Source organism: Pan troglodytes, chromosome 14 (assembly GCF_028858775.2).
Source record: "Pan troglodytes isolate AG18354 chromosome 14, NHGRI_mPanTro3-v2.0_pri, whole genome shotgun sequence".
Taxonomy (NCBI): Eukaryota; Metazoa; Chordata; class Mammalia; order Primates; family Hominidae; genus Pan; species Pan troglodytes.
The window spans coordinates 15,343,241-15,368,870 of NC_072412.2; the positions used below are offsets into that span (position 1 = coordinate 15,343,241).

The 25,630-nt window shown below is 52.3% G+C and overlaps 1 long non-coding RNA gene across 2 annotated transcripts in view; it reads right to left on the reverse strand.

Annotated features, from left to right (window-relative positions):
• LOC134808107 (uncharacterized) overlaps nt 1-8,543 on the reverse strand; it is a 27,569-nt gene extending 19,026 nt beyond the window's left edge. Inside the window, exon 1 of one of the 2 annotated variants that reach the window (XR_010150340.1) lies at nt 8,281-8,543. This is a non-coding gene — a long non-coding RNA (uncharacterized LOC134808107). Of the gene's footprint in view, nt 1-5,785; nt 6,066-8,280 lie in introns of those variants that run through there. The other variant, XR_010150339.1, reaches the window with a different exon arrangement.
• Between the last annotated feature and the right edge of the window lie 17,087 nt (nt 8,544-25,630).

Sequence of the window (25,630 nt, forward strand, 5' to 3'; positions counted from 1 at the left end):
CCCATCACGGAGAGCTGTTTTACAAATATTCTTAGCTCTACTACTCACATAAAAATTCAACCTATGACTCCTGTTTCTGATAAAGTAGCTATTTAAATTCATTAAGAATGTTTCATCATTTTAGTATGCAAAATGCATTGTTAGATTATGTAAGTGACACATGCTATCTTAAAAGTTAATAAATCTCCCAGAAGAAATTAGACTCAGATGCTATATTTATTATGGAGAATTAAGAAATACCTAAGGTTACTGTGATCATCACTTAGGAGTTTTGAATCAATTATATGAGAAACTAAAGAAGAAACTTCGACTGGAAAAAAAATGAACCAACAAGAAAAAAATTATATAAAGTCATTTTATTGGACACACATGCTAAAAATTAGAAAAACCATACATTTTACTCTATCAATCTGTTAGGAAAAACTATAGAATATGATAGTGATTGCATTGATTCTGCTTAGCAAATTAAATGCAAAACTAAGATATTCACCAAATATAAAATATAGTTATTTTCTAAGAAATAAAACTCACACATACTGGTGGCAACTGCCATTTTTAGCAGAAACCAAAATTATTTCCTGTTAACATGAAGGAAAAACCATCATTGAACACTGAAGTAATAATCAGGGGACTAGGATGGACTCTCAGTAAGAAACCACTGGAATATACCTGGACTAAATCTATTCTAACAAAATTAAGTATACCAACCGAATAGTTTTGTGTGTGCATTTCTTTTTACTATATACTTTTATAATCTGAAAAGTACCTAAAAGGAGGCAAAACAAGAAAGGATTTGTCTACAGAAAGTAAAAATAAGAATGATTATCAAATATTGTTAAAGAAAAGACACTGCACAGAATAGTCATGGAGATTTCTGTACTAATCACCTTGATCATAATGAATAATCACTGAATTTCACTGGCCTATTTTCCTCCACAAGATTCTATGTTAGGTAAGCAACTTTGGGTAATTCAATAATAGGAAAGATGTTTCTTTTATAACATATCTGATTTGTACAACTATTTGAAATACATTTTATGCTATAAAATAAAAATGGTAACTCTTATTTACACAGCTATTTATTGTGGATTTGTATAAAGACAGCTCATCCTTAGAACATAATAGACTAGGATTCTTGGTAAAGTATATATTGTATATCTGAAAAATGTAATAGTGACAATATTAAAGTATTGCCACTTAGTGCTGTGTTACCTAAAGAAATTGTCACTTTCTGTCGGTCCTATCACTGACATTTAAATTTCAGATATAGGTGAATTCAATATTGAAGTGAATAGACCTACCGACATTTGCTTTCCTAATATTCATGGAAGTTGTTGTTGACCTCTCATAGACAAATAAGCAAATAATATCTTCAAAAATATATCTAACTTGACTCAAATACTTCTAAGTATTTTGTCATTTGAAGGGATATGAGCAAGTTGAGAAGAAGAAATGTGGAGAGAGAAATATTCATGAAAACTAAATTTATAACATTCAACTATTGCTCAATTCTTAGAAATTTAATCACTACTTATATTTTAAAGCAAAATATTTTTGAACTTATTTAGAAAAATATGACTTCATCTCTCATATGTCCATTCAAAGTTTTAAACAAAGTATAAAAGGAAATTAAACAGTGGAGGAAATGAGAAAGGTCATAGGCATTCAAGAGGTTTCAACAAATTTCCGGAGGAATGAAAGGTAATTGAAGGATGTGTTAAAATAATTTATATTATTATCTTTATAGATTTAGTGTCCAGTAAACCTTTTATAAACAATCCAACCTGCTGTTTTGTGTCCTTGAACTTTATTTAAACTGAATTATATTGTACATATCCTTTTGTGACTTAATTATACCACTGCATATTACGTTTGTGAGAGTAAGCCACATTAACATATCTAAATAAAGTTATCTATTTTTTTCTAAAGTGTACTATTCCACTGTATGACTCTACCACATTCTACTGTTGTTTAACTTTTGCATTGCTTATAGTACTTAACTGAGCCTGTAAATATTTTGGATCACATTTCTTAATGGCCAACCACGTACATACAAAATAAGAAGTGAAAGTCAATTGCTGATTAGAATATATGGTCATCTTCAATATTACTGGATAATACAAGCCTCTTTTTAAAATGGATATAATTTCCATTTCCAGGAAAGCATATGAAATTATTATTGCTCTATATCTTTGCCAGAAGTCTTTCTTGTCAGACTTTTTTTGGTCAATCTGTTGTATAAGTAATAATGTACATATAAAACATTTTCATTTGCATTTTTGTGTTAAAAACAAGTTAAAATGATTCTAAATATGTATGGTGGACACTTACATTGTACATTTTATAAAGCACATGTACAAGCCATTTTCTTTGTTTTACTGTTGGGTTTTCTGTAATTTTTGCCTGGCTTTACATTTAAATATTGATCGCCAAGGAATTGATTGTTACATATTATATAAGGTAAAGAATCACTTTAATTATTTTCCATATGTATAACCAGTTTTCTCACTCTCATTTATTGGCAAATTTATTTTTCACCACTGATCTATAATACTAGCTTTCTTACATATCATGGGTTCTTATATTTTCCTTACTGTAGTCTACCTATTCCATTTCATTGATTATTTCTTTGTTAATACCACATTGCATTAATTAAGTCTTATAATATTTCCTGTAATATATTCTTCCTTCCTCAATAAATTATTAACTGAACTTTAATATTTTTAGAGTTTACATAAATTCTAGAATTAGCTTGTCAATATCTAAATCAAACCTTACTGGGTTTTACTTTGGATGCACTAGTTACAAAGATTAATTTTGGGGAGAAGTGATTTCATTAAAGTCTTTCAATTCAAGAATATATTTATGTCAATGTTATGTCTATGTTTATTTGAACTTTATTTACTGTACATATTTTTTGTGACTTAATCATACCACTAAATATTATGTTTGTGAGAGTAAGCCACATTGACACATCTAAATAAAGTTCTCTACTTATTTGAAATGCATTTCAATATTGCATAATACGTTTGTGTCAAAGCATCTTGCTAAAAGCTCATATTCATTACGATAATGTATCTTACAATCATTTTGAATTTTCTGTGTACTTAGTGTCATCGGTAACATAATAATCTGTTTTCTCTTTCATAATTCTTATTTTTTTAATATTTTCAATCCTATCCCAGTGTCTAAGACCTGCAAAAGGATAAATAAAATTGCTTGTACCATCTATGTTTATTTTGTTCCCAATCACAAAGGAAATATTTTAACATTCCTTTGTTAAGTGTTATAAGTTCAATAGAACTTTTGAAAACAAATGTTATCAGTTAAACTAGATTCTCTTTTAATTTGGGTTGTTAAAATGTATGACTTTTTAAGAAAATAAAATTAAATATGCTTATAATATTGTTAAGTTATTTGTTGTGGTGTATCATAGTAATTGATACCTTTACATGAGGCCATTATTGCTTCCCAGGGTTTCTTAGAATAAACATTGGCTGTGATGTCTTACATTTTAATGCATTGCTTATTTCTGCATGGTACTTTTTTAAGTTTTCCTTCATTATTTTCATAAATTACATTGCTGTTTAATTTACTTTCCCTTTACTATCCTTGTCAGGTTATAATATCAGAGTCATAATAGCATAATAAAATGAAATAGAGTATGTTCTTTCCTGTTTCATGCTCAGAAAGAATTGTATGTAAGATTGGAATTATTATTTTGTTTCATGTTTGAAACAACTTGCCAGTAAAGTCATCATGGCTTGAAATTATCTTTATGAGATGATTTCTGACTACTGATTAAATGCATTTGTTGTAGCACAATTCAGATTTTTCTTTTCACTTTAGGTTACTTTTGGAAAAATGCATGTTTCAAGTATTTGTACACATTTTACATATATTTCCAAATTTATTGAATTAAACGTTTTCATACTACACTAATTTACCTTCTTGATATTTGTATTATTTAAAACAAAACTCAATAAATTGTGGCAAATAAGCCAGACAGTATTTATAAATAAAGTACTACTGGAACACTGTCATGCTTATTCATTGATATACTGTCAATTTATGCCACAACAATAGAATTGATTAGTTGCAACAAACCATATAGCCCAAAAACCTAAAATATTTACCATCAGATCCTTTCCAAAAAACAAAAAAAATTCATGACACCTGATGTATAATTATTTCCTATTTTGATTCCTGAGATTGCATACTTGTTTCTTCTCTTAATTTTATGAAGCCATTTCTCCAGAGTTTTGTTATTGTATGGCTCCTACAACAACTAACAAACTTTTGGCCATATTTCTTGACTTTTCTTTCCCTGTATTCTTAATCACTATGCATGTATTTTTTATTTCCTTTTATTTCTGTTGATATTTCTAACTTCTACCAATAAATTCAAAACATTTTAAATATTAATTTGTTGTCCTCCTAAAATAAGAATTTAAGGTTCTACATTTTCCTCTAGAATGACACATTTTATAATGTAGTATACATTTTTTAATTAAAAATATTTTATAATTTCCATTATGATTTGCTCTTGGGTGTTGAGTTACCAAGAAGTATATTTCTGAGGTTTTTCTTCAATATGACTGACTATAGATATTTGACTCTAGTTATTCTCAGAAAGAGAAAGCAAAGTTATGGATAAATAATCGTTAATTCCAATATCTATATTGACGGAAGTGTGCTAGAGCACCACAAGAAGAAACTTGAACACAGAAAAATAAGGAAGCAAGAACCCAGCACAGATTATACACTGAGGGACTTGGAAAAGCATAAGTGGGGGTGTCTTTTGCTCATCTCACACCTGGGGCAGACTGCTTGTTTCTGAACTGTTGAAGAGCCCTCCATTCTCACAAGCCCAAGCACTGGTGTGGGCCGCAATCTTGGAACAAATTGAAGACAGAGAACAAGGCTAATATTTCCTGCAGTGCCACTTGCCCTTCACCCAGCCCCAAGATGAGGTGGTGGGCACCATACTGGATATGCCTGTGTGGTGGACCTCTATACTGCCTTTGAGTGACAGAGATGCTTGCCCCATCACGTTGACGGCTTCCTTCTCCGTCCCTGCGTCGAGCTGTGGCTAGATTTCTCCATGAGGGCAGAGGGCGAGAGGCGTGAGAATCATCTTCTGGAAGGTCTGCGGGCACCCTCCTGCGGGTGGACAATGAGCGCCTGGGAGGCCGTTGTCCTTGGTTGGGGAGCAGTCGTCTGGATCTAGCCTAGCAAAGAGGCTGCTCCGGATGGGGAAGGAATGAAAACCCCTGCGGCTCCCACGCAGATGCCCACGTTGCCCAGGCCTTCACAGACCCCCAAACCGGAACCGCCGGGAAAACGATTGCCAACCGGCCACAACACCCAGGCAGAGACGCGGGGAGAGGCTGACCAGAAGAAAGTCCGACGTGCAAGAAACCCAGCCTCCGGCGCACAGGGAACATGTGTCCCAAGACGCACGCACACACAGACGGACAGAGACAGAAAGAGAGGGCGACGGAAAGAGTGAGCAGGGAGAGAGAGAGAGAGACTTAAGAGAGAGACGGTAGTGGGCACACAGACACGCGCGCGCGCGCACACACACACAGACACACAGACACACACACACACACCACCATAACGGACACAGACATACAGCAGGTAACACCCACCCCCAGGCAGCCCCTGAAGCTGCCGGGTTCTGCTCTCCGCGACTACGAGCCACCGGTGAGACAGCAGCCTACGGGCACACAGGGAGACCTGTCCGCGACATCACAAGGGCACCACTTTTGGGGAGACTCACCCGCACACCATCCGCGCACGCCTGAGGCTGGGATCCCGCGCTGCCTCCCTGGCGATCTGTCTGAGGTTTCTTCCTCCTGGAGTTTCTTCCTGCTGGTGGACCCTCCGCGAATCCCGGCCTCCGGAGACCGTCCTGGTAACTGCCCTGGCCGGGGCTGGCCTCAGCCCCGACTCTGACGCACCATCACACAGGGCTCCTACTTCGCCAAGTCTCATCTCAGGGACCTATCCCCGGGCAACGGTGGCGGTCACTGTGACCAAAGCGGCGGCTCGGGCCTCGCGCATGCGCACTGGCGAGGCCGACTCACCCGCCCCACCCCCCCTTACTTGGCAGAGTCAGGCTGCGGACCCTTTAAAAAATGGCGGCGACGCGGCGGCTGCTGGGACTGGGGCGGCGGTGCTGGAGGGTGCGGCGGCGGCTGCGGCGCAGCCCCGGGCGGCGGGTGGGAAGAGGACTACCAGAGGGGCCTGCGGGAGACCCAGGGTCGGACCCATAGGAATCCTGTCGTCAGGACCTCCTTGATCGGTCTTCTGCTTGGGTTCCCGGTGAAGGAGGAGCTTCGGGGTGTCGGCTGGGCTGCGCGGACTCCTCTTGGGATCCGATGATGGATCCCACCCGGTGATCGGGAATGGGGTTACAATGCAGTGAGGCGGAAAGGCTCTCGCCGGGGCACAGAAAGATCCCCAGGGCCGCAAGGCGTGCTGTCGGCTGCAAAGGCACTGACCCACGAGCCCACTGCCTCCCTCCTTCCTGGGTGGAGGAGGGGCCTGCCTTCATCGCCAAGGCCCGGGGGCTCCCGCATCTCGACTTCGCGGCTTCCGGCGACACGGGCAAAGAGAGACAGAGGCTAGTCCCAGCCGGAGCCAGTGTGACCACACGTGGCACTGACATCCCCCAAGAGCACATGCAGTGAGCCTGTGTCTCTGAGGCCATAGTGGGCGACGACGAGATGGACAGTGATGTCCAGGCCTGCGCCCGGGGGCCACTGGAGACCTGCCCCTCAAAGCGGAGGAAACGCCAAGCGCACCTGAAAACCTGCGAGACAGGGCCTGTGCGCGAGTCCAGGCCACATTCGGGGAGGCCCGCCAGAGGGGCCCAGAGGTTTGGACAAAGAACGCCCCACCCCCACGCCGCCACCGGCTAGGTACCCCTGATGCAACCTCACCTGCACCCAGCCAAAACCCAGTCCCGTTGGCTCCCTGACATCCGTGGCAGCCAAAAGATTCAGTGCTCGAAGGCACTTTCCCCAGGAGCGGAGGAACCGGTTGGCCCTCAAGGATCAGACAGGACGTGCAGGCGGGAGGCAACACCGCCTTTCCTAGAAGGCCAATGTCAGGAAAGGTGGGCTTGCCTCCCCCTCTTCCTGGACCGAGCGCGCAGCCATCCCTTGGGTCATGCCGACCAAGAGAGCTTCCCTGTCCCCCACAGGTATGGAAGCCCAGAGCTCCAGCATCACCACACCTGCCCAATCATACAGAAAGAGGTGAGGAGAGGGAAGCAATCCTGACACGGACCCCCACGCGGTTTCTCCCAGATGGACTTGGAAGTCTCCTTTGTTGAAGACGTTAAGCCAGACTAAGAAGCCGCCAGGCTTTTCAGAGACGGGGCAGACACAGCAAGAGGGAGGACAGAGCAGAGGCCAGAGCCCAGGCAGGATACGGGGCCATGCCATCGCCACCGGCATCCGGGGAGGAGAGTCAAACGGGAGACTCGGCCAGGAAGGCCAGCCTTTGAGTGAGAGAGAGGCTTGCCCCATCCCCTTGCCGGCTTCCTTCTCCGTCCCTGCGTCGAGCTGTGGCTAGATTTCTCCATGAGGGCAGAGGGCGAGAGGCGTGAGAAGCATCTTCTGGAAGGTCTGCGGGCACCCTCCTGCGGGTGGACAATGAGCGCCTGGGAGGCCGTTGTCCTTGGTTGGGGAGCGGTCGTCTGGATCTAACCTAGCAAAGAGGCTGCTCCGGATGGGGAGGGAATGAAAACCCCTGCGGCTCCGACGCAGATGCCCACGTTGCCCAGGCCTTCACAGACCCCCAAACCGGAACCGCCGGGAAAACGACTGCCAACCGGCCACAACACCCAGGCAGAGACGCGGGGAGAGGCTGACCAAAAGAAAGGCGGACGTGCAAGAAACCCAGCCTCCGGCGCACAGGGAACATGTGTCCCAAGACGCACGCACACACAGACGGACAGAGACAGAAAGAGAGGGCGACGGAAAGAGCGAGAAGGGAGAGAGAGAGAGAGAGAGAGAGAGACTTAAGAGAGAGACGGTAGTGGGCACACAGACGCGCGCGCGCGCGCGCTCACACACACACAGACACACAGACACACCCCCATAAGGGACACAGACATACAGCAGGTAACACCCACCCCCAGGCAGCCCCTGAAGCTGCCGGGTTCTGCTCTCCGCGACTACGAGCCACCGGTGAGACAGCAGCCTACGGGCACACAGGGAGACCTGTCCTCGACATCACAAGGGCGCCACTTTTGGGGAGACTCACCCGCACACCGTCCGCGCACGCCTGAGGCTGGGATCCCGCGCTGCCTCCCTGGCGATCTGTCTGAGGTTTCTTCCTCCTGGAGTTTCTTCCTGCTGGTGGACCCTCCGCGAATCCCGGCCTCCGGAGACCGTCCTGGTAACTGCCCTGGCCGGGGCTGGCCTCAGCCCCGACTCTGACGCACCATCACACAGGGCTCCTACTTCGCCAAGTCTCATCTCAGGGACCTATCCCCGGGCAACGGTGGCGGTCACTGTGACCAAAGCGGCGGCTCGGGCCTCGCGCATGCGCACTGGCGAGGCCGACTCACCCGCCCCACCCCCCCTTACTTGGCAGAGTCAGGCTGCGGACCCTTTAAAAAATGGCGGCGACGCGGCGGCTGCTGGGACTGGGGCGGCGGTGCTGGAGGTTACGGCGGCGGCTGCGGCACAGCCCCGGGCGGCGGGAGGGAAGAGGACTACCAGAGGGGCCTGCGGGAGACCCAGGGTCGGACCCATAGGAGTCCTGTCGTCAGGACCTCCTTGATCGGTCTTCTGCTTGGGTTCCCGGTGAAGGAGGAGCTTCGGGGTGTCGGCTGGGCTGCGCGGACTCCTCTTGGGATCCGATGATGGATCCCACCCGGTGATCGGGAATGGGGTTACAATGCAGTGAGGCGGAAAGGCTCTCGCCGGGGCGCAGAAAGATCCCCAGGGCCGCAAGGCGTGCTGTCGGCTGCAAAGGCACTGACCCACCAGCGCACTGCCTCCCTCCTTCCTGGGTGGAGCAGGGGCCTGCCTTCATCGCCAAGGCCCGGGGTCTCCGGCATCTCGACTTCGCGGCTTCCGGCGACACGGGCAAAGAGAGACAGAGGCTAGTCCCAGCCGGAGCCAGTGTGACCACACGTGGCACTGACATCCCCCAAGAGCACATGCAGTGAGCCTGTGTCTCTGAGGCCGTAGTGGGTCACGACGAGACGGACAGTGATGTCCAGGCCTGCGCCCGGGGGCCACTGGAGACCTGCCCCTCAAAGCGGAGGAAACGCCAAGCGCACCTGAAAACCTGCGAGACAGGGCCTGTGCGCGAGTCCAGTACTCCTACTTCGCCAAGTCTCAGGGACCCATCCCCCAGCAACGGTGGCGGCGCAGAGAAGCGCATGGCGCCGGCGCAGGCGCAGAGACAGGAGGCTGATGGGGGGAAGTTGAGGCAGCTGGGGCAGAGAAAAAAATGCATCGCCAAGCGGTTTCTGGGTCATCCACTGATGAAAATATCTTCCCATCAGCTCTTGCGCTGGTCCCCAGGGACGCTGGCATCCGTCGTTGGCGCCCAGGGTGCGCGTCGGGCCACTAGGGTACCCCAACTCGGACAGAAGGCCCATGAGTTGAATTTGAAGTTTGTGAGAATAGAGGTGAGGCACCAGGGGCAGAAAAAAAACAGGAGACCTCGCCTCAGACAAACGGGGCCTGGGTCCCCCATGGATGAAAGTGCCTTCCCATTATGCCGTACGCTGGGCAGAGTGGACAGTGACGACCCTAGTTCCAGCCCAGGGTGCGCTTCGGGACCGCTTGCGGTACCAGAAAGCGAACAAATGGTCCATGAGCGGAAGTTGAGGCACCTGAGGCAGAGAAAGTAAAGAAACGCGCCGCCGAGAAGCAGTGCCTGGGTCCCTCACGGAGGAAATTGTCTTCTCAGCCCGTTCGCTTGGCACTGAGGTCCCTGGCGTCCCTGGTTTGATCCGAGGGTACGCCTCGGGCCACTAGTGTTACCCCAAGGTGGGCAGAAAGCCCATAAGGGGAAGGTGAGGCACCTGGGGCAGAGAAAAAAAAAACTTCGCCGCAGAGAAGCGCGGCCTGATTCCCCACGGACGAAAGTGTCTTCCCATCAGTCCCTGCACTGGGACCCGGGGACCCTGGTGTCCCTGGTTCGAACTCAGGGTGTGCCTCAGCCGCTAAGTGCACCCCAAGGGGAGCTTTGGGAGCACAAAGCCCATGAGGGAAGGTGAGTTTTGAGGGAGGAGTGCTGAGGCACCTGTCACAGAAAAAGAAAAAAAAACAAACCGCGCCACGGAGAAGCAGGGCCTGGATCCCCCACGATGAAAATGCCTTCCCATCCACAGGGCTCTGGGCCCTGTGGACCCTGGAGACCCTGGTTCTAGCCACGGGTGGGCGTCGGGCCCGCTAGGGGTACCCCCGTGCGCCTCTCTGCGCCTGCGCCGGCGCCGTGTGCCTTTGCGAGGGCGGAGCTGCCTTCTCCTCAGCACAGACCCCCGGAGAGCATTGCCAGGGCAGAGCTGAGTTCTCCTCTGCACAGACTTCGGAGATACAGCGAAGCGGAGCATGTTCTCCTCAGCACAGACCCGGGCGGGCGGGCTGGGGGCACCGCGAGGGCGGAGCTGCGTTCTGCTCAGCACACACCCGGGGGACACCGCGAAGGCAGAGCAGCGTTCTCAGCACAGACCTTGGGGGCGCTGCCTCGCTTTGGGACTACTCGGAGCCGCATCAATGGTGAATAAAATCCTTCCTGTTTGCAGCCCTTAATAATCAGGGTCAGAGACCAGTTATAAGGGTTCAGTGTGGAAAACGGGAAACCAAAAGCCCCTCTGAATCCTACCCACCGAGGTTCTCCCCAGCCAAGGCGAGGCGGCCGCAGTGCGAGATCCACACCGCAGCCTCGGAAGACAAGCGGGCAGAAATCCCATGAGGGGCAGTTGAGGTTTGAGGAAGGCGAGGTGAGGCACCTGTGGCAGAAAAAAAAAAAAAACCGCACCACGGAGAAGCAGAGCCTGGGTCCCCAACGGACAAAAGTGTCTTCCCATCAGCCCTTGCGCTGGGCCCAGGTGACCCTGGCATTCCTGGTTCGAGACCAGGGTGCGCTTCAGGCCGCTAGGGGTACCCAAAAGCGGGCAGAAGGCCCATGAGGTGAAGGTGATGCACCTGGGGCAGAGAAAAAAAAAAAACAAAACCGCGCCGCGTATAAGCGGGGCCTGGCTCCCCCACAGAAGAAACTGTCCTCATATCAGCGCTTGCGCTGCGCCCCAGGGACCCTGGTATCCCTGGCTCGAGCCCAGCGTGCGCCTCGGCCTGCTAGGGGTACCCCAAGGCAGACAGAAGGCCCATGAGGGAAAGGTGAGACACCTGGGGCAGAGAAAAAAATAAAAAAACTGCGCCGCCCAGAAGTGGGGCCTGGATCCCCCACAGACGAACGTCCCTACCCATCAGCCCTGAACTGGGCCCCGGAGACCCTAGCGTCCCTGGCTCGAAACCAGGGTGCGCTTCGGGTCCGCTAGTGGTACCTCAAGGCGGGCAGAAAGCCCATGAGGGGAAGGTGAGGCACCTGGGGAAAAGCGAAAAAACAAAAACAAAAACGTCGCAGAGAAGCAGAGCCTGGGTCCCCGAGGAAGAAAGTGTCTTCGCATCAGCCCTTGCGCTGGGCCCCGGGGACCCTGGTGTCCCAGTTTCGAACCCAGGGTGTGCGTCTGGCCACTAGGGGTACCCCAAGTCGGACAGAAGGCCCATGAGGGGAAGGTGGGGTTTGAGGGAGGAGACGTGAGGCAACTGTGGCAGAAAAAAAAAACAACACGCTGCGGAGAAGCGGGGCCTGGGTCCCCAACGGACGAAGGTGCCTTCCCATCAGCCCCTGCGCTGGGCCCCATGGACACTGGCGACCCTGGTTAGAGCCCAGGGTGCGCCTCGTGCCCAATAGGGGTATCCCAAAGCGGGCAGAATGCTCATTAGAGGAAGGTGAGACACCTGGGGAAGAGAAAAAAAAAAAAACCGCGCCGCAAAGAAGCGGGACCTGGGTCCCCCACGGATGAAAGTGTCTTCCCATCAGCCCCTGCCCTGGGCCCCATGGACCCTGGCAACGCTGGTTCGAGCCCCAGGTGCGCCTCGCGCCCGCTAGGGTTACCCAGAAGCCGGCAGAAGGCCCATGAGAGGAAGGTGAGACACCTGGGGCAAAGGAAAAAAAAAAAACGCGCTGCAGAGAAGCGGGGCCTGGCTCCTCCACGGACGAAGGTGTCTTCCCATCAGCCCCTGCGCTGGGCCCTGGGGAACCTGGTGTCCCTGGCTGGAAACCAGGGTGCACCTCGGACCCGCTAGGGGTACCCCAAGGAGAGCAGAAAGCCCATGAGGGGAAGGTGAGGCACCTGCGGCAGAGAAAGAAGAAAAACCGCGCCGCGGAAAAGCGGGGCCTGGGTCCCCCACTGACGAAAGTGTCCTTCTATCAGCCCTTGAGCTGGGTCCCGAGGACGCTGACATCCCTGGTTCGAGCCCACGCTGCGCCTCAGGCTGCTACGAGTACCCCAAGGAGGAAAGAAGGCCCAAAAGTTTCAGCTGAGGTTTGAGGGAGGAGAGATGAGGCACCTGTGGCAGAAAAAAAAAAAAAAAAAAAAACGCGCAGCGGAGAACCGGTGCCTGGGTCTCCCAGGGATGAAAGTGCCTTCCCATCAGCCACTGCGCTTGGCCCCATGGAACCTGGCCTCCATGGTTCGAGCCCAGGGTGCGCCTCGGGCCTCTAGGGGTACCCCGAAGTGTGCAGAAGGCCCATGAGGGGAAGGTGAGGCACCTGGGGCAGAGAAAAAAAAAAAAAAAACCTCGCCGCGGAGAAGCGGGGACTGGGTCACTCCCACGGACGAAAGTGTCTTCCCATCAGCCCTTGCGCTGGGCCCCAGGGACCCTGGCTTCCCTGGTTCGAGCCCACAGTGCACCTCGGGCTGCTAGGTGTACCCCAAGGCAGACAGAAGGCCCATGAGGGGAAGGTGAGGTTTGAGGGAGGAGCGGTGAGGCACCTGTGGCAGAAAAAAAAAAAACGCGCCACGGAGAAGCAGGGCATGGTCCCCCACGGACGAAAGTGCCTTCCCATCAGGCCCTGCGCTGAGCCCCGTGGACCCTGGCGACCTTGGCTCAAACCCAGGGTGCTCCTCGGGCGGTTAGGGGTACCCCAAGGCGGGCAGAAAGCCCATGAGGGGAAGTTGAGGTTTGAGGGAGGAGAGGTGAGGCACCTGTGGCAGAAAAAACAAAAAAACAACCGCACCGCAGAGAAGCGGGGCCTGGGTCCGGCACGGACGAAAGCGTCTTCCCATCTGCCCTTGCGCTGCGCCCCGGGGACCCTGACGACCCTGATTCGAGCCGAGGGTGCGCCTCGGTCCACTAGGGGTACCCCAAAGCAGGCAGATGGCTCATGAGGGGAAGGTGAGGTACCTGGGGCAGCCAAAAGAAAAAAAAAACTGTGCCGCGGAGAAGCGGTGCCTGGGTCCCCCACGGACGAAAGTGTCTTCCTATCAGCCCTTGCACTGGGCCCCGGGAACCCTGGCATCCCTGGTTCGACCTCATGGTTCGCCTCGGGCCGCTAGGGGTACCCCAAGGCGGGCAGAAGGCCCATGAGGCAAAGGTGAGGTTTGAGGGAGGAGAGGTGAGGCACCTGTGGCAGAAAAAAAAAAAAAAACGCGCCACGGAGAAGGGGGGCCTGGGTCCCCCACGGACGAAAGTACTTTACCATTAGCCCCTGCGCTTGGCCCCGTGCACCCTGGCGACCCTGGTTCGAACCCAGTGTGCGCCTCGGGCCTCTAGCCGTACCCCAAAGTGGGCAGAAGCCCATGAAGGGAAGGTGAGGCACCTGGGGCGGAGAAAAAAGGAAAAAACCTCGCCACGGAGAAGGGAGGCCTGGGTTCCCCACGAAAGAAAGTGCCTTCCCATCAGACCCGGTGCTAGGCTCCAGGGACCCTGGCATCCCTGGTTCGAGCCCAGGGTGCGCCTCGGGCCTCTGGGGGTACCCCAAGGCGGACAGAAAGCCCATGAGGGGAAGGTGAGGCACCTGTGGCAGAAAAAAAAAAAAAAAAACGCGCCGCAGTGAAGCTGGGCCTGGGTCCCCCACTGACGAAAGTGCCTTCCCATCAGGCCTTGCGCTGGACCTCGCGGACACTGGCGACCCTGGTTCCAGCCCAGGGTGCGCCTTGGGCCCGCTAGGGGTACCCAGAAGCGGGCAGAAGGCCCATGAGGGGTAGGTGAGGCACCTGAGGCAGAGAAAAAAAAAAAAACTGTGCCGCGGAGAAGCGGGGCCTGGGTCCCCCACGGAAGAAAGTGTCTTCCCATCAGCCCCTGAGCTGGGCCCACGGGACCCTGGCATCCCTGGATCAAGACCAGGGTGCGCTTCGGGCCTCTTGGGGTACCCCATGGTGGGCAGAAAGCCTATGAGGGGAAGGTGAGGTTTGAGGGAGGAGAGGTATGGCACCTGTGGCATAAAAGAAAAAAAAAACCGCACCACAGAGAAGCAGGGCCTGGGTCCCCCAAGGACGAAAGTGCCTTCTCATCCGCCCTTGTGCTGGGCCCCGGGGACCCTGTCGCCCCTGGCTCGAATCCAGGGTGCGCCTCTGGCCTGCTAGGGGTAACCCAAAGCGGGCAGAAGGCGCATGAGGGGAAGGTGAGTCACCTGGGGCAGAGAAAAAAAAAAAAAAAAAAACACAGCGCTGCGGAGAAGCGGGGCCTGGGTCCCCCACGGGTGAAAGTGCCTTCCCATCAACCCTTGCGCTGGGCCCCGGGGACCCTGGCGACCCTTATTTGAGCCCAGCGTGTGCCTGGGGCCACTAGGTGTACCCCAAAGCGGGCAGAAGACCCATGAGGGGAAGGTGACCCACCTGGGGCAGAGGAAAAAAAAAACGCGCCACGGAGAAGCGGGGCCTGGGACCCCCACGGAAGAAAGTGTCTCCCCATCAGCCCTTGCGCTGTGCCCTGGGGACCCTGGCATCCCTGGTTCGAGCCCAGGGTGCGCCTCGGGCCGCCAGGGGTACCACAAGGTGGACAGAAGGCCCATGAGGGAAAGGTGAGGCACCTGGGGCAGAGAAAAAAAAAACTGTGCCACGGAGAAGCGGGAACTGGGTCCCCCACGGACGAAAGTGTATTCCCATGAACCCTTGCGCTGAGCCCCAGGGACCCTGGCGTCCCTGGTTCGAGTCCAGTGTGCACCTAAGGCGGCTAGGGGTACCCCAAGTCGGACAGAGGGCTCATGAGGGGAAGTGAGGTTTCAGGGAGTAGAGGTGAGGCACCTGTGGCAGGTGTCCATCTGTAAACTGCTTATCCATGTGAGCCCTGATGTCCACCAGGGGCTGGATGTCCCCCTGGGGCTAGATGTTCGCCTGGAGCCTGGTGCCCACCTGGGGCCTGATATCCAGGAGAGGCTTAGTTATCCACCTATGGCCATCTGGAGCCAGATGCCCACCTGAGGTCTGGTGTACACCTAAGGCCTGATCTCTACCTGGGACTTGGGTGTTCATGTGGGGCCTGATGTCCACCTAAGACCATGTGTTCACCTGGAGCCTGGGTGACCATCTGGGTTATGATGTTCAGCTGGGGCCCAGAGTTCAGCTGGGGACTGGGTCAACCTTCTGCCTGATGCACACCTGGGGACTAGGTACCCACCTGGGCTCCAGTGTTCACTGGGGCCTGCTGTCTACCTGGGGCCTTGTATTTACCTAGGACCAGTGCATCCATCTGGGGTCTGAGTGCCCTCATGGAGCCTGGAGTTTTCCTGGGGACTGGGGTCTGCCTTAGGCTTAAGTGTACATCTGTGGCCTCGTGTCCACCTTGGGACAGATGTCCACCTGGGGACGGATATTCAGTAGGGGCCTGAGTGTCCACCTGGTTTTTGATGTCTACCTGGGGCCTGGTGTTCATCTGAGGTGTGATATCCACCTGGGGCCTGGACATTTGCCTGGAACCTGATGTACAGCTGGTGCCTGAAGTTCATCTATGCCTGGTGTCTCCCTGGGGCCAGGTAGTCAAACACAGGGCCTGAATACCTTCTAGAGTTCAGTGTTCACCTGAGGTCCGAAGTCCACCTAGGGCTTGGGTGTCCAAATAGGGCCTGGTGTCAGCTTGAGATTGGTGTATTTACCTAGGGCCTGGTTGTCCACTTGGGGCTTGATTTTTTACTTGGTTTTTGTGTTAATCTGGGGTCTAGTGTCCACCTGGGGCCTGGGTATCCACCTAGGGACTATTGTCCAGCTGGAGACTAATGACTACCTATGGCCTGGTAATCACCTAAGGCTTTGTTTCACTTAGGTACTTGGTGCCAAACTGTTGCCTGCTGTTCACCTGGGGTATGGTGTCCACCTGGGGTCTGGATGTCAGCCTGGGGCTTGTTGTATACATGTATCTTAGATATCCAGATAAGGGTCTGTTTTCTGCTTAGGTGCAGCAGTCCATCTGGTGCTTGAGTGTCAACCTAAGGCCTGATGTCTATGTTGGACCTAGGGTTCACCTGAGGGCTGATATCCACCTGGGGCCTCAATGTCCAAATGGGGCCTGATGCCCATCTGGGCCCTGGGTGTCCACCTGCAGCATGGATGTCCACTGGTACTTTATGTCCACCAGGGGCCTAATGTCCACCTAAGACCTGGTGTTCACCTGGGGTCTGATGTTCAGCTGAAGACCGGATGTCCACCTGGAGCCGAGGAATCTACTCAGGGACTGGTGTTGAACTGGGGCCTGATGACCACCCGGGGACAAGGTACACACCAAGCTTGTTGTCCACCTGTCACCAGATGTCCACCTGAGTCCTGATGTCCATCTTGATCCTGTTTGTCCACATTAGGCCTGATGTCCAGCTGGGGCCTAGGTACCCACTGGGGGCTTCCTGTTAACCTGGGGACTGGTGTCATTCTGGGGCCTAATGACCACCTGGGTTGTACTATTCACCTAGGGCCTGGTGTCCACTTGGAGCTTGAGTGTAACCTTGGACCTGGCACCCACATAGGATTGGGTATCAAACTGGCCCCTTGGTGTCCAGTTAAGACATCATGTGAACCTGGCGCCTGAGTGTCCACTTGGGGCCAAATGACTACTGGGGGCCTGAATGTCAACCTAGAATCTGAGGTTTACTAGGGGCCTAGGTATCCACCTGGGGCCTAATGTCCACCTGAGCCTGGGTGTCAACCTGGGGCCTGATGTAAACCTCTAGTTCAGTGTCCACCTTGGGCTTGATGTCAACCTGGAGCCTGATGTCCACCTGAGTACTGATGTTCACCTTTGACCTGATGTCCACCTGTGGACTGTTTATCCACCCATGGCCTGATGTTCACCTGGGATTGAATGTCCAACTGTGACTTGTTGTGCACCTGGAACCTAGTGATGTTCAGCTGGGCTTGGACCCGGAGTTCACCTGAGGCATGATGTCCACCTGAAGCTTGATGTTCACCTGGGGGCTGGGTGTCCACTTGGGGCCCAATATCCACCTGGACTAGGTATCCACCTGGGATCTGGTGTTCACTCAAGATTGGTGTTCAGCTGTGGCCTAATGACCACCTGGGTCACGGTGTCTACCTTGGACTGGGTGCTCACCTGGAGCCAGTGTTCACTGGGGGCCTAGTGTGCTCCTGAGACTGGGGGATGCACCTGGGGCCTGGTGTCTACCTGGTGCCTAGGTATCCACTTGGGGCCTAATGTTCATCTGGAATCTGATATCCACCTGGGGCCTTGTAATTACCTGGGTTCTGGGCATCCACCTAGGGCTTGAGTATCCTCCTGGGGTCTTGAGTTTTACTAGGGACTCGTGTCTGCCTTGGACCTGGGTGTACATCTGTTGCCTAATGTACACCTTGAGAGTGATGTCCACCTGGGGACAGATGTCCTCTTGGGGTCTGAGTGTGCACCTGGTGCCTGACGTCTGCCTAGGGACTTGTGTTCACCTGACACCTGATATCCACCTGGGGCCTGGGTGTCCACGAGGGGCTGATGTTCAGCTGGAGACTGGATATCCACCTGGGGCTTGGGGATCCATCCAGAAACTGATGTCAAACTGGGGCCTGATGTCTACCTGTGGACTAGGTATCCATGTGAGGCTTGATGTTCATCCATGGCCAGACGTCCATCTGATGCTTGATGTCCACCTTACTCCTGGGTGTCTACTGGAGACCTCATGTCCAACTAGAGCTTAGGAACCTACTGGGGGCCTCGTGTAAACCTGGGGACTGGTATGAAGCTGGGTCCTAATGATCCCCTGGGTCATATTATTCACCTAGGGCCTCATGTCCACTTGGGGCTTCAGTGTCAACCTTAGGTCTTGTGTTCATCTTTGACCTGGTGTACACCTGGGACACCTATGGACTTGGTGTCCAATTGAGGTGTCATGACCACCTGGGGACTGAATGTCAATCTGGGGTCTGATGTAAACCTCTAGTTCAGTATCCACCTGGGCCTGGTCTTCGCTTGGGGCCTGCTGTCTACCTGGGCCTTGCTGTCAACCTAGGGCCTGATGTAAACCTCTAGTTCAGTATCCACCTGGGGTCAGATGTCTTCCTAGAGACTTATATTCACTTTTGACCTGATGTCCACCTGGGGACTTGCTATCCATCCATGGTCTGATATTCACCTGGAGACAGATGTTCAACTGTGGTCAGAAGTGCTCCTGGGGTCTGGGCTTCCATCTGGAGCCTGATGTTTAGCTGGGGCTAGAGTTCACATGGAGAATGATGTCCACATGAAGTTTGATGTTTACCTGGGGCCTGATACCTACCTGGTGCCCAAGTATTCTCATGTGTCTAACGTCCACTAGTTGGCCTGATATTCATCTGAGGGCTTGGTGTCAACCAGTGGCTTTATGTACACCTGGATTCTAGTGTCCTCCTGGGGCCTTATGCCTACCAGGAGTCTGGTGTACCCCTGGGGTCTAGTATCCACCTGGAGTCTGGGCATCCACCTGGAGCCTAATGTTGAGGTTAGACTGAGTGTCAGCCTGAGGCCTGATGTCTACTAGGGCATAGGTATTCACCTGGGGCTTGTTGTTTACCTGGGGACTAATGTCAACCTTGAGCCTAGGTATCCACCTGGGGAATAGTGTCCAGTTGCAGCCAGATGTCCACCTATGGCTTGAAGCATGGTTGTTATCCTAAGGCCTTGTATTAGTCCATTTTCACACTGTTATAAAAAACTACCTGATATTGGGCAACTTATGAGGAAAAGAGGTTTAACTGACCCACAGTTCTTCAGGCTTAATAGGGAGCATGACTGGGCGGGCTCAGGACACTTACAATCATGATGTAAAGCCCTTTTTACCATGTGGGAGGAGGAGGGAGACAGAAGGGGGGTGTGCTACACACTTTCAAATAACCAGGTCTCGTAAGAACTCTATCACGAGAACACCAAGTGGGAAGTCTGCCCCCATGATTCAATCACCATTCACCAGGCTCATTCTTCAACCCATGGGGATTACAATTCAACATGAGATTTGGGTGGAGACATAGAGCCAATATCAGGCCTGATGCCCGCCTGGAGTCATGTCTACCTGAGGCCTAATGTAGACATGAGGCCTGGGCATTCACCTAGGACCTCATGTTAAGACAGGGGCTGGAGTTCTTTTGGTGCCTAGTGTATACCTGGGGCCCAGATGTATAACCTAGAACCTGATGTTTCAGATGGAAACCTGGGCCCCAGGTGCTCATCAGATCCCAGGTGAAAACTCAGGCTTCAGGTGCACATCAGACTCCAAGTGGACACATAGGCCCTAGGTTGATACCAATATTTCAGGTAGACTCTGGGTCCCAGAAAAACACCCCGCCCTAGGTGGACAGCTGAACCTGAGTAGACATCAGGCCCCGGATCGACATCTGGCCCCAGGTAGATTCCTAGGCCCAAGGTGAATACTCAGTCTCCAGCCCTAGGGGAATTCAGTCTTAGGTGATTAAGGACTGGTGTTCCTCTGGGGCCTCATGTCTACCTGGGCCCTGGGAGTGCACATGGAGCCAGATGTCTATAAAGGGCCTGAGTGTCCACTAGGGCCTGAGGTTCACCAGGAGCATAGACATCCACCTAGGACCTCGTGTCCACCTAAAACCTGGTGTTCACCTGGGGCCTGTGTGACAACCTGGGATCTGATGTTCACCTGAGGCCGAGAGTTCAGCTGGTGCCTATGTCAGCCTGGCACCTGATGCACACGAGACGACTAGGTGCCCACCTGAGGACTGGTGTTCATGGGGAACTGGTGTTCAGCTGTGGCTTGATGAGCAACTGGGTCCTGGTGTCCTCCTGGCAACTGATGTCCACCTGGGACTTCATGCTTACCTAGGGCCTGGTGTTCCCCTGGGGCCTAGTGTGCCCCTGAGATCTGGGGTCCACCTGGGCCTAGTATCCACTTGGGGCCTCATATCCATCTGGAACATCATGTCCACTTGGGGCCTTGTAGTTACCTAGGGACTGGGTGTCCTTCTGGCACTTGGGTGTCCTCCTGGGGCCTGGGGTTCTCCTGGGGCCTGGGTGTACATCTCTGGCCTGATGTCCACCTTGGGTGGATGTCCACCTGGGAACAGATGTTCACTTGTGGCTTGAGTGTCCATCTCATGTCTAATGTCTACCTGGGGCCTGGTGTTTGCCTGAGGCCTTATATCCACCTGGGGCCTGGGCATCCATTTGAGGCCTGATGTCTACCTAAGACCTGGTGTTTAACTGGGGCACAGACTTCTCCCTGGAGCCTGACATTCATCTGGGGCCTGAAGTTCACCTGTGCCTGTTGTCTACCTGAGGCCTATGTGTCAACCTAGTGCCTGATGACCACCCTGAGTTCAGTGTTCACCTGGGGCCTGACATCTGCCTGGAGTCTGGGTGTCCACATAGGGCCTGATGTTGGCTTGGGACCAAAGTATTTACCTAGGGCCTGGGTGTCTACTTACAGCCTGACTTCTACATGGTTCATTGTGTCAACCTGGGGCCTGATGTCCACTTAGGTCCTAGGTAAGCTCCTTATGACTAAAGTCCACATGGGGGCTGAAACCATCTCAGACCTTGAACCTAGGGCTTAGTGTCGACCTGAGACCTGGTGACCCCCTGGGGTCAAGGTATCCACCTTGGGCCTGATGACCAACTGGGGTTTAAGGATCTACCTAGAGACTGGTGTCAACCTGGAACCTGATGTCCACTTGGGGTCTGGTGTACACCTTGGGCCTGATGCCCACCTTGTCACAGGTGTACACTTTGGGGCTAGTGTGCACCTGAAGCCTGGCTGTCAACCTGGGTCTTGATGCACACCTTTAGTCAAGTGTTAAACTGGGGCCTGATAAAATACTGGAGCCTGATTTACACCTGTGTACTGGGTCTCCACCTGGGGCCTGATGTCCACCTGCAGCCAGATATCCACCTGGCACCAGATGTCTTTGAGGAATCTGGGTGTCCACCTTGAAAATGATGTATTCCAAGAGACTAGGCATGCACATTGGGCCTGGGGTGCACCTAGGTCCTGATGTCTACCTGAGGCTGGTATTGAACTGGGGCCTGTGTGTTCACTTGGAGCCTGATGTTCATTTGGAACGTGGTGTTCACCTAGGACATGGGTATCCACCTGGATCCTGATTTTCAGGTGGGGAGTGGATATAGATCTGGGACCTGATGGCCACCTATGCTGTAAGTAACCCAACCACCTGGGGCCTGGTGTTCACCTGCGGCCTGATATCCACCTGGTACCTGTGTGTCAATCTAGTGCCTGGTGTCCACTTGAGGACTAGGTAGACACCTGGGGCTTGGTGTTCACCAGGGGCCTGGTGTTCATCTTGCACCCAGTGTCCACCTGGACCCTGTGTATCAACCTGTGGCCTAGGTGGCCACTTGGAGTTTATGTGCACCTGGGGCCTGAGAGTTTCATAGGATCTGATGACCACTGGGGCCCAGGTATCCACCTGGGATATCAGGCTTCAAGTGTACACCCAGGCTCCATGTGGACACCAGGCCAGGAGAATGCCAGCCCTTATCTGATCATCAGGTCCTAGATGGATGCCCAGGCTCCATGTGTACATCAGGCCCCAGATATGCACTGGACTCCAGGTGGACACCAGCACTCAATTTGATACACACACTTAAGGTGGATACCAGGCCCCACGTGAATTCCTACACTCCAGGTGAACATCAGGTCCCAAGTGGATACCTGGACCCCAGGTGGATACCAGTCTCTAAATTAATACCAGGCCTCAGATGGTCCTTAGGAACCATGTGGGCATTAGTCATCAGGAAGTTACCTAGGCCCAAAGTGGACATCAGGCCCCATGTTGACACAAGATCTAGTTGGAAGTCAGGCACCAGGTGGACACCCAGGCCCTAGGTAAATACTTAGGTCCCAAGTTGACAGCAGGCCCTATGTGAACACTCAGAACTCAGGTGGACATCAGGCCTCAGGTGGACATCTGAGTTAATCTGGAACCTCGTGTTACAGGCCTCATGTAAACACCAGGCCTTAGATGGACACCCAAACTCTAGGTAGACATCAGAGCTCAGATTGACACAAAGACTCCAGTAGACATAATGTACCAATGAATATCCAGGCCCCCGGTAAATACCCAGGCCCCAGATTGACACCACGGTCTATGTGGACACACAGGCCCTGGGTAGTAAACAGGCCCAAGGTGGACACTGGACTGGACATCAGGTCCTAGGTTGACAACCGTGCTCCAAGTTGACACCAGGCCCCAAGTGAACATCTGGCCCCAGCTGGACACTAGTCCCCTGGTGAATACCTAGTCTCAAGGTTGACATCAGACCCTATGTGAACACTAGACCCCAGATAAACACTTATGCCCTAAGTGGATAAGGCCTCACACCATCATTCCTCAGGTGGTTACCCAGTCCCAAGGTGAACATCAGGACCCCGATGGGCACCAGTTATCAAGTGGATTCCTAGGCCCCAGGTGAATATCAAGCCCTAGGTGGATACCGAGCCCCAGGTGGATACCTGGATACTGGTAGACATCAGGTCCCAAGAGGACACTAGAACCCAGGAGTACATTAGGCCACAGGTTAACACGAAGGCCCCAGATGAATACCAGGCCAACTTGTGGACATCAGGCCTGAGAAGGGTCCTTGGGCTCCAGGGGGATATCAGGCCCCAGGTGAACATCCAGCACTCAGATGAACATTAAGCTTCAGGTAGGCATCATGCCTCAGGTGAACTCCAGGCCCCAGCTGAACATCAGGTCCCAGGTGGATGCCCAGAATCCGGGTGCACATCTGGCCACAGTTGGACATTCAACCCCAGGTGACCATCAGGCCATGGGTGAATACACGGTTTCCAGGTAGACTTCAGATCAAAGGGGAACATCAGTCCCCCAGTGGACATCAGGCCCAAGGTGGACACGCAACTAGAGGTTTACATCACGCCACATGTTGACACCTAGTCCCAGGTGGACATCAGGCCCCAGCTGGATACCTAGGCTTCCAGTGAATTTCAGACACCAGGTTGACATTCAGGCCCCCAGTGGTCATCTGGCCTCATGCGAACACTCAGACCCCAGGTGCAAATGATGTCTCAACTGGATACCAAACCCCTTGTTTGATAACCAAGGCCCAGGTGGACACCATTTCCAAGGCTGACACTCAAGCCCTAAGTGAATACCAAACTCTAGGTGAATAATTCAACCCAGGTGGTCATTAGGACCCAGCTGGATACCAGTCCCCAGGTTAACACAAGGCCCCCAGTGGGCACCTAGGCACCAGCTGGACATCAGGCCCTATGTAAATACCCGGGTCTCAGGTGAACACCATGCCCCAGGTGGACATCAGGCCCTAGGTGAACACGGGGCCACAGGTGGACATCTAGCCCCTGGGCAACATCCAGCCCCAGGCGGACATAACCATTTCCATGGATAAACCATTCCCAGGTGGATATCAGGCCTCAAGAGGATGGCAGTCACCAGGTAGACATCAGGCCTCAGATAGACACCAAGGTCCCAGATGTACAGCAGGCCCCAACCGAACCCCAGACTCATGTGGACATCAGGCCACAGGTAGACACCAAGCCTTAGGTAGATACCTAACTTCAGGTAGTCATCAGACCCAAGGTGGACACCCAGTCCCCAGGTGGACAGTCAGGCCCCAGGCACACATCAGGCCTTAAGTGGTCACCCAGGCCCCAGGTTGATATCCAGTTCCCAGGTGATCACCAAGCCCCAGGTAGACACCAGGCCGTAGGTGAGCCACAGGATGCAGTAGGTCATCAGGCCACAGCTGGATACCAGTCCCCGGTGATCACAAGGCCACAGTGGGACATAGATCTAAGGCAGACATCAGGCCCCAGGTGGACATACAGGTCTGAGGTGGAATTCACCCTGAGGGGGACATTCGGCCCCAGGTATGCATCAGGCCTCAGCTGAATAACCAGTCCCCAGGTGGACATTAACCCACAGGTCAACCACAGTCCCCAGGTTGATACCTGGTCCCCAGGTGGCTACTCAATCTGCAGGGTAACATTAGGCCCCTGTAGGATCCCAGGCCCCAAGTGGATTCCTAGGCCCCTGGTGAACATCAGGTGCAGGTGTCCAAGTAGGCCCTGGGTGGACATAACTGTGTACAGGTAAGGAGTTGACCTGTGGGGAGGATGAGCAGTCAGAAGCCCACTGGGGTCCTGAGTAGGTCTTCTGGAAGGAGGAGGCTGAGGGGATGGAACCTTAAAGAAGCAACCTCACTTCTTTGGCAACAGACCCTAACAGAACTTAGAATTCTGGTAACCAGGCCAGGCACGGTGGCTCACACCTGTAATCCCAGCACTTTGGGAGGCTGAGGCAGGAGGATCATGAAATCAGGAGATCGAGACCAGCCTGAACAACATGGTAAAACCACATGTCTACTAAAAATACAAAAAGCAAACAAGGTCAAGAGATCGAGACCATCCTGGCTAACACAGTGAAACCCCGTGTCTACTAAAAATACAAAAATTAGCCGGGCGTAGTGGTGGGCGCCTATAGTCCCAGCTACTCAGGGGGCTGAGGCAGGAGAAAGGCATGAACCCAGGACACAGAGCTTGCAGTGAGCCCAGATCACGCCACTGCACTCCATCCAGCCTGGGTGACAGAGCGAGACTCTGTCTCAAAACAGACAAACAAACAAACAAAAAACAAACACAAAACAACTAGCCAGGTGTTGTGGTGCGTGTCTCGTGCCTGTAATCCCAGCTACTCAGGAGACTGAGGCAGGAGAATTGATTGAACCCAATAGGCGGAAGTTGCAGTGAGCCGAGATCATGCCACTGCACTCCACCCTGGCCAACAGAATGAGACAATGTCTCAAAAAAAAAAAAAAAAAAAAAAAAAAAAAAAAAAAAAAAAAAAAAGAATCCCGATAACCAGGCACCCACATCCTAGAGTTAGCCCCATAGCCAGCTCACTTGGTGGGAGATGCTCAAGAGAGCAAGATGTTCTTGTGCTGCATCCCCACATCTCAAGGCTCCTGCTTCAGGAATGGCAGGAGTGAGAGCCTTTCTTTTCCAATGATGCCCTTGTAGGCTCATCACTCACCCCAGATGCCTCTGGCCATTTGACAGAAGGCCCCCCCAGGTACAACAGGACAGGAGTCACCAGGTAGACATCAGGCCCCAGATGGAGCTACCAGGCCAGGCCTCATCCCACCAGGGCCAC